Raw genomic sequence first — 9,494 nt, forward strand, 5'->3', positions numbered from 1 at the left:
CTATTAGGAGACGGTGGAATGTTGATGGACCTAGTAAATTGAAGCCAGTTCTCAAAGGTATGCCAGCTTTGATAATGTGGAAAATTTTGAAGAGAAGAAATAGTATAATGCATGGAGGTTCTATGTCCTTACATAAGGTGATCTATGAAATTAACAGGAAAGAATATTTATTCACTAAAACAAGCTACCCTTAGTTGCAAAATATCCCAAATCGGTGGGCAAGTTTGGTACAGTTCTTGGAAGATTATACACCAAATCTTGATTGCAAACTTTTGCAGTGGAGGAGGCCAAACACAGGGACATTTAAACTCAACACTGATGGTGTATCCAAAGGCAACCCAGGTCCAATCTCTTTAGGCTTTTGTATGAGAGACCATTCTGGCAATCTTGTCTACGCAGAAGCTAAAAGGATAGAAGATGACACTAGTTTGGTTGCAGAAGAAAAGGCTTTCAAAGCTGGTTTGGTGTATTGCATTAGCTTTGATGTCACTCCTTTGGTGATGGAAACTGATTACTTAAATTACAGAAAAGTTCTAGATGGGATTTGGGAGGTACCTTGGTTCATTTCTATGGAGGCGAATGGAATTATCAGCTGGATGCGGATGGGCAATGTCATTGTGGAGCATATCCTAAGAGAGGGCAACATATTAGCAAATATCTTCTCTAACATTGTTGTTAATTTTGCAGGTACTCATCAATGTAACTCACTTCAGGATATTCTGCAAGAACGAAAGGCTATACTAAATATGGACAATAGCGAGATTCCCAGTATTAAGATAGAAAAATGTCAAAATGCAACTTTTGCAATAGATCATTCAACGCAGAATTAAGGCATCAAGTCACGAAATAAGAAATCGCATGATATCAAGAAACACAACATAGTCAAAAAATAAGGCAAAGGTTCTCAAAGCCTTATTTATTTGCCCAAAAAATCAATAGAACAGGTTTGAAGGTTAACTTGGTTCCTTACCTTTTGGAAAGTCCACCAAGGTTTCACATTTGCAACAGTTCTCCCACGAAAAATTTCTCAAACAGTGGTATTAGTGTTTTCGGACTCAACCTATAGAGAGACATACTAGGTGTTATAGTTGCGATGTGGAACACTGGGTGTATTTACCAAGTTTAGGGAGTTTGACTTACCTGGAGTTATAGCAATGTATCAAGGTCAGATGTAAGGAGCTGAAGAAGTCTTCCTTGAAATAGATTTCATGGCATCTGTGAGAATTTTTAGATGTCCAAAGTTCAATCGAACCAAGCTCCTTTGCTAAGATTGTGAAGTGTACCTAGAACTTGCAAGTTTTGAAGGCTTCGCTCCTCCCACAAATCGTTCTTCTCCATTTCTTCTTTGTTATGCGACCAATTTTCTAGCAGATCTTCCATTGTTATTGTTGTAAGGGTCAAGTTGGATGTTATGGTTTTTCTTCTTTCCTAATGGAGGTTCTTTATGTTTGTTTGTATTTGTATCTTTTTCTTTTACCAGATTAGGCTTATTTTGGGCCTAATCTTTTATGTCCTTTTGTCTTTCTCTTTTGGAAAAAATTGTCCATATATTTTTTAATAAAAAGGTGACTATGGTCCATTTATTAAAAAAATTTGACTAACAGTGCAATAACAAAATTAGTCTAATCTAAAAGCATTATTCTCCGACAGCGATGCTAATTTGATATGCCTAAATTACACATCTCTGAAAAAGTATAAGTGTTCATTGTTCAAATAAAGAAGCTAACATAGGTTAGGTTCAATTTGATCCCATGAGGAATATGGTCTAGACTTAAGTCAATTAACTTGTTGATTGTACGTTTAGTCAAATTATCTTCGTAAAAGGGGTTTTTTTAACATAAATATTAATTGATTGATTTTAGTAACAAGTAACCAAGTAAACAAAATTTAAAATTTTGTAAGATCAATACAAGATGAAACTAAGGTGTACGTGTTCCCCACAAGTTCTTAACGCAATAAACCTTATAATAGTAACACTTATCTAGTGTTTGACATACAAAGTAGGTAAGTTAGGTATCTCCTAAGTTATTGTTCATCCAAGTAGGGAATTTCACATGCAACTTGGTTGGTCCACGGGTGTATGTTTTACTAACCCCTACCCTTAACCCCAGATTAGTCCTCACACTTTGAGTTTAGGCTATTATATAGTGGATTATCACGCTAAATCTCTGTTGTTTAATATATTTTCTCATTCGTTACTTCCTTGGTCGGGTAAGTAGGAAAAAGGACGAATGCTGGCCACTGTTAAAAATCAATCAAAATGAAGAGATAAAAAATACACGCAGAAATAGTATTCAAGGATTACTTAATTATTAGGTCTACGTTGTTAATTACTCATGGTTCCCAAAAACCTAGTTGTGGATTTAGCTACTCATGCTTGGGTGATCACAATTCATAATATATATTTTTACAATAAATAATGAACTTACAATTTGAGTGGATGAAATCCGCAATCTTGAATTGACGAACAAAAGTTATATTATAAACCAATACATCAAGAATTAAAATGGAAAAAATGTTCACAAATTAATTCTCAAAGACAAAACAAAAGTATCAAATTGTGTAAGTCCCAAAAAAATATTACAACTAATATTTATCGACATCAAATTCTAAATAAAGTCGAAAAAAGAAATATAAAAATATTCGGTTAGGCAGTCAATCCGTATGTTCGTTCCTACGACTTATAGAAATTCCTACGGTTCGTAACTTCTGTCAAACAACAGCTCCACTTCATAACTTCTTGACTTTTCTATGGGTATGTTCAACAACCCGTAGTACTTTGCATGAACCATCCTGGCTTTCCATCATTCAAGTACTACAGCTCAAGCTCTCTGAGCTTTTCCACTACTGGTTTATATGGCTCGTAGAATGTCTTATGGCCATCATTTGGTCTTGTCATTTTACACTTAGCCTTATTTTCCACTGCCTCAATTGACAACTCATTCCTACGGCTTGTAGGAAAGTCTACGGCTCGTAGGTTGAGTCGTCAAACATAAAAATGTTGATTCTTCAACTCTTTTCATCCCAACTACTCCAAATCCTATTTTTCTACATAATACCATCACATATACTAACAAATGCTTAAGAGACACACAAAAATCCAAATTTAAAGCATTAAAAGTACCATAACTATGTGGTACGTCATTACTCCCCCACTGAAAAGAGATGTCATTACTTGTCAAGGCAACGACCTTAAACTTCTAGCTTAGGTGGATCCACTAGATATGTCTTTCTAAGACAAACCTACGAGGCACATAGTTAGGGACAAGGAGATTACTGCTTGAGACCCAACCTCTCCTAACAAGAGATCCTCCATCTCAATATCCTCTCGGTGCTAAGTAAAATCCCGATGGAATAGTCATATTCATAAACATATCATCATATATGGAGAATCACAAATCGGTTACTAATCCAAGCTTAAATCATAATATATTAGCTCCTTAAATCATGAATCATGCATGTGTCAGAAAAACCTTTCACCAATCATGATTTCTTAATATGTAAGAAAACCTTTCATAATTTCATTGATGCTTATTTTACAATCAACCTTAGCTCATAAATCATTTTTTTTCATAAATCATGCACAACTTTCACAAATCATCATTCATAATGCCATAGCTTTCTACATAAATCCATATCTTCATGAATTCATAGATAATGCATGGGTCTTATAGAAATAAATTGGAGAACATGTAATTGAATCAAAACATACATAGGAAGATTGAAATTGAACAATTAATTTAAAATAAAACAAGACCCATGGAGATTGCATGAACCCGCATTAAGATTAGGTGAAACTGATTTGGAGAATTGAGATATTTTTTGACTCAATGGGTAAATGGAACCCATTGATGAATTTTCACATACCTTGATAAACAAAACCCAAAATCAATGGATGAAAAGGAGACTTGAAGCTTGCAACCCTAGTTTTCTTTCTTGAACTTGAGAGAGAATTGGAGAAGATGAATGTAGATGGGATTTGGTGTTTTGAGAGAATGAGAAAGTTAGGGTAGTTTTAGGAATACAAAGGTAGTTATAGGACTTAGAATTAGGGTTAAAATGATATAGTGTAGGTATTAAATATATATAAAAAGACCCAAATACCCTTAAAATAACTGCGGATGGCTTCTACAATTTGGACCTACGGTCTATAGAATTTCTTACGACCTATACTGGTCAACCGTAGAACTAACTTCAGAAATCCAAAATTTACCTTAATTTCCACTAGACCATTCTATGATTTGTGTAAGTTCATACGGTCCGTAGACCCCATCTGTAGAACACAAGTTCAAGTCCAAATTTCAATAAGTCTAGAACCTTTCTACGACACCTTCCCCTCGATCGATAGAACAGATAATGATCCACCAAACACTTCCGTACAAATGAGGTCCTAAATCAAATCTATGAATTGAGTCTATGGATTAGTCCTATGACTCGTCAACCTTCCTACGACCCGCCCTGTCAACTCGTCGGTCCAATCTTCAGAAGCTTGAAATTTCCAAACTTAACTCATGTTCTACAACTCCCTTCTATGGCCCATAGAGCCTTCTACAGTCCGTATATGGGACTCGTAGATCACTGTATCAGTAAATTTTTGCAACTTTTGCTTCCCTTTCAGCTTTCAAAATTCAAAGGAGTTACACTAAGTCAGTTATAGTGTATTTATGATGGATAGAGATGATACAATTCTATTAGACTCTCTTTGCTAGAATAGATTCACCAACCAGAGTAGAGACACTGAAAGGCTCAAGAAGTCATTTGGGACAAGTACAAAACTCCATCGCTACATAAGAAGTCATAAAAGGTAAATTGGCACCCGGATCAAGTATGTATAAACATCCATAGAAAAAAAACTGAGCATACTAGTTGATGTGCCATGAGTTTTTGGTATTTTTGATGCATTTCACTTGAAGTTTGTGTGCGTCTTAGGCATTTTTGTTACTAGCTATGATCGTGTTTGGTGTCATTTTGCAGGAAATAAGTTTAGCGAAGTTGTCATTGAAAGGAGATGAAACAACAGGATGTTGGAAACCCACGGACCGTCACTCAATTGACGAGCGGTAGATGGAAGTCGTGGGTCAGTGGTGCAAGGAAGTCTGACCTAAGTGTGGAACCACAGAGGCACTGATGCCCTATAGCTTGAGTGACAGACCGTCCATAGGTGTCGTCGTTTGATTCAGAAAGATGAGTTCCAGTACTTGAACCATGGATATGCAAGGCGGAGCGTGACTGGACCTACGAACCATAGGTGGAAACCTTCGATGAAAAGGCCAAGAATTGTTTCCAACTTTTGAACCACGGAGGTGATCCATGGACCGTTGTCTGATCCACGGTCCATCGTTGGCCATCGTCAGTCGAAATCGTGTCTAAACCAAATTTCCTTATTTCCTTCTCCTACTTTGTTTAGGACTTTTGCTACTATAAATATGGGTTGTAATTTATGTTTTTGAGGGTTAGACCTTTTTGGAGACTATTGTTCTTAGCTTTTGGAATTATTTTTCAAACACTTTAGAAATTTAATTCTTGAAGTTCGTTTTATGCAATTAGCTTTTGAGTTTCAATTCAAGATTTTGGTATTCTTCTATTCTAGTTGCAAGTTCATAATTTATCTTATTAGCCCTAATATGAATTGTGAATTCTCAAGCATGAGTAGCTAAATCCACAACTAGGGTTGTGGGAACGATGAGCAATTAACAATGTATGAATAATAACTAAGTAATTCTAGAATAGTGTTTGCATATATTGTAAATCCTTTCATTTAGAATGCTCTCTAGCGGTGCGCAACGTTAGAACTCGCCTCATTCCTACTTGCTGGACCAAGGAGGTAATGAATGAGAAAGGGGTTGAACAACAGAGATATAGTTAAGTTTTGATGCAATCTAATAGCTTGACCTTAATCTTGATGATGCGATGGCTAATCTGGGGTAAAGGTAAGGGTTAGTAAAACACACACCCGTAAACGGACCAAGTTGCATGGTGAAATTCCCTACTTGGAGGACCAATCACTTAGGGGTACCTAACTTATCAGCCTTGCATGCTAGCACTAGGATAGAGTTACTATTATTAGGAATACTGTGTTAAGAGCTTGTGGGGAGCACATATGCCCTAGTTTTCATCTCATATTGATATCTCAAACTACAAATCATGTTTACTTGTTACTGAGTGATACAAATCAACAAACTATTATTTTACTTAGAAAAACCCCTTTGTTACTTTTAACAGAAATAGGTTGACTAAAAGAAGATAATTGTAAGTTGGCCTAAGTCTAAACCATATTCCTTGTGAGATCGACCCTAACCTGAAAGTTAGGTTCTTTATTTGGCAACGACCGCTTATACTTTCTTTTGGATGTGTAATTTGGGTGTATCACTAGTGACAACGCCTAGCAAGTTCGCCTAATCCTTGTGACTAGACAAAGCATATAGATAGTTTGAAGTGTCACATGTTTCTGATGTATCACCCCTTTGGGTAACCCTATCTAATGGAGCAGTTAAAAAGATTGGGTCTTGTTTCCCCTATTACCTTGATTCCCATTGGATAGTCTTTAAAGAAGTGACCCATTTTCCCACACCTAAAGCAATCATTTGTGCCGCCACGACACTCTTCCGAATGGATCCTACCATACTTACCACAAGGTGGGTTTTAAGTAGATTCTTGTGCCATACTATCATGTGATTAAGAACCGTCAGCTTTGAAGTTTTTAGTATTTTGAACCTCTAATCATTTTTTCTCATTGGTGCGTGCACACTAAACGATGATAGAGTATGTCCAGATGACCCTTTCTGGTAGAAGGGCTTATTTCCATTTCCACACCTCTGCTAATTGGACTCATGACCTGCTAACTTTGTCCTCTTGTTCGGGTACTCTTCCCTATCCCTCAACTTGTCTTCCTTGACCTGTTGGGCATATACCATGAGCCTAGAGATGTTCTTATCATTAATTAATAGTGTAGCTTTGCACTCCTTTTCCACATGTTTGCTTAAAGCAAATACAAACTTCCTTATCTTAGATCTCATGTCTGGAACCATTTGTTGGGCATAATGGTTTAGTTGTATAAACATAAAACTATATTATTTCACCTTCATTCCCCCTTGCTTCAGGTTCATGAACTCCTATGTTTTAGCTTCCCTTAACTCTTGGGGAAAGAAGTGATCTAGGAATGTTTCATCAAACTCATCCCAATCAATTGCATCAGCATCCTCCCCACTAGATGTGCGCTACGTCTTTGAGTTGATAAGTGATAAACGCTCAACTACGTCTCATCCAATACTAGGTGTAGGCGATTGTAATCTAGTAGAAAACTCAACAAAGAGTTGGGGTCGAACCCACAGGGAGCGGTACAAGTTTGAATTCAATTACGAAGTTATAAATGTGGTCTAATCGGTTATAGGAATAGAAATTATTGAAATCATTTAGACAAGTCAAAGGGGTTTTTCAAGAATGTCAGATGGGGGGATTTGGTTTGTCAATTAGCAACTATAATAAGTAGAAAACAAGGGAAACAATAAGTAGAGAGGAATTCTCGGGGATGTGATCTATTACAGGCTAATTGCGCTATATGGGTTGTTGACACTCAATTTTGGCCTAATATTTTCAAAATTCGTAACTTTTATGTTTTATTTATTTAATAATTAAAAATATTTTTTTTATAAATTTAAATAAGTTTATCGATAACTATCCTTATTTATCAAAATTTAGGATATTTTCTTAGTTAATTTTTAAATTGTATTTTTACATGTCATTAGTTACGTTCATTATATTTTTTTATATATTCATTTTATTTGTTACATTTGTTAAAATTCATTTTGATATTTTGTACAGTCTAGAAATTAATTCAAATATGGATATAATTTGCTTACACAAATTGATCGATGACTTTGGGCCACAATCCCGAGCCCACGATTTGAGCCCATTGCATAGTTATCTTCTTATTTAAGTTATTGATTAGGTCAAAAATAAAGGGGGTGGTGAATTTATTTTTGAGAATAGGGTTGTAAAATTTCAAAAAAAAATTATTCACAAAGGGGGTTTCACTATTCATTTTCTGGCTGCCACCACCCCGAAATACGATGAAGTTCCGGCAACCGAAAACTCCTTTTCCATTTTCTGGCGAAACCCAGCTCATCTCTCCCTTTTACTCCATTGTTTTTGGCCAAACATTCCCTTAGCCACACAACCAGTGAACCAACAGCAAACAACCATCGTTCCTCCACCTCCATTCTTCTACCAAAAACAACCTTAACAGTCACCGCTCAACCATAACAGCTCCACCCATGAGCAGCCAACCAAACGCCAAACCACCCCCACTGCCTCACCTGATCTCCATTTGTTTCCGGAAAACAGCCCCAAAACACCACCGATCCTCCACTGCGAAATTAGATCCTACAAGCAGTCACTGAAATAGCAAACAACAGCCCAATTTTCCCCCTTGTTCGCTGCAACTAGCAGCTCTGGCGAGGAGCTCTTAGTTCCGATGAACTGGAATAATTAAAACAACAAACCACCATCGCCACTCCTCATCCCCTCTCCCCTTTTCTATTTTTTTTGTTTCGCAGGTACTCCGATGAGCGAGAGCTATCATGTTGTTGTTCTGTGTTTTCTCCAGCAAAATTGAAAATCCAACTTTACTGTTTCAGCCACAGCTCCACCCGTGAGCTCTTTCTTTGGGAAAATCCAATAGTAATTAAATTATCTTTTCCCTTCATTGTTGGTTTTTCATATAAATTGTTATTTAATGTTTGTATGTTGCAAAATCTACTCTATTTTGAATCTTTTGTTTACTATTATTTATTCTATTGTGAGATAATATTCATGTGTTTGGGGTTGTTTTCCTTTTCATTGTGTTAGCAATTTATGATTGAATGTTACGGATTTTAGTGGAATTAATTCATGTGATGATTCATCTTTTATTTATTTATGTTTCCTATCACTTTGATTAACATTTTTTTTGTTTGTTTTGTTGTTCTTCTTTTAAGTTTTGTTATTATAGTTATGAGAATTTAGTGGCTAGTTGAATATGGTTCATTCTTGTTTAATGTTCCAATAATAGGTAACATGTGTTTAGTTGTGATTGTTTTATTTATTACTTTAAATTATTGTTAATTTTCTATATCTTTTGTTGATTTTTATGTGGTCAATTGTTAATTTTTTATTACTTTATACATATCTCTTTGGTTAAAATCTTTATTAGTTGTTATCATTGTTGATTGTGTTATTAGGTTAATTATTCCTACTTCACTGTTTATGTGTTTCGGTGTTGTTATTTTAGTATTTTATCTCTTAATAATTATTATTATCGTTACAAGTTAAAATGGCCAATGAGAAAATCTCTTTGTCGGTTTTGGAGGCCTCCACATTGTAAAAGATGGAAATTTAGTTTAATTTCATATATTTTTGTTTGTTAAAATTTTCCGATGAAGAAATTACCGTCGATTTTCAAGGCCTCCCATGTTAATAAGACGGGTTTTTATTTTTAAGTTATTATTTGAGTTATT

This window comes from Solanum verrucosum, unplaced genomic scaffold, assembly GCF_900185275.1.
Source record: "Solanum verrucosum unplaced genomic scaffold, falcon-dt-bn FXZP01000012.1, whole genome shotgun sequence".
NCBI lineage: Eukaryota > Viridiplantae > Streptophyta > Magnoliopsida > Solanales > Solanaceae > Solanum > Solanum verrucosum.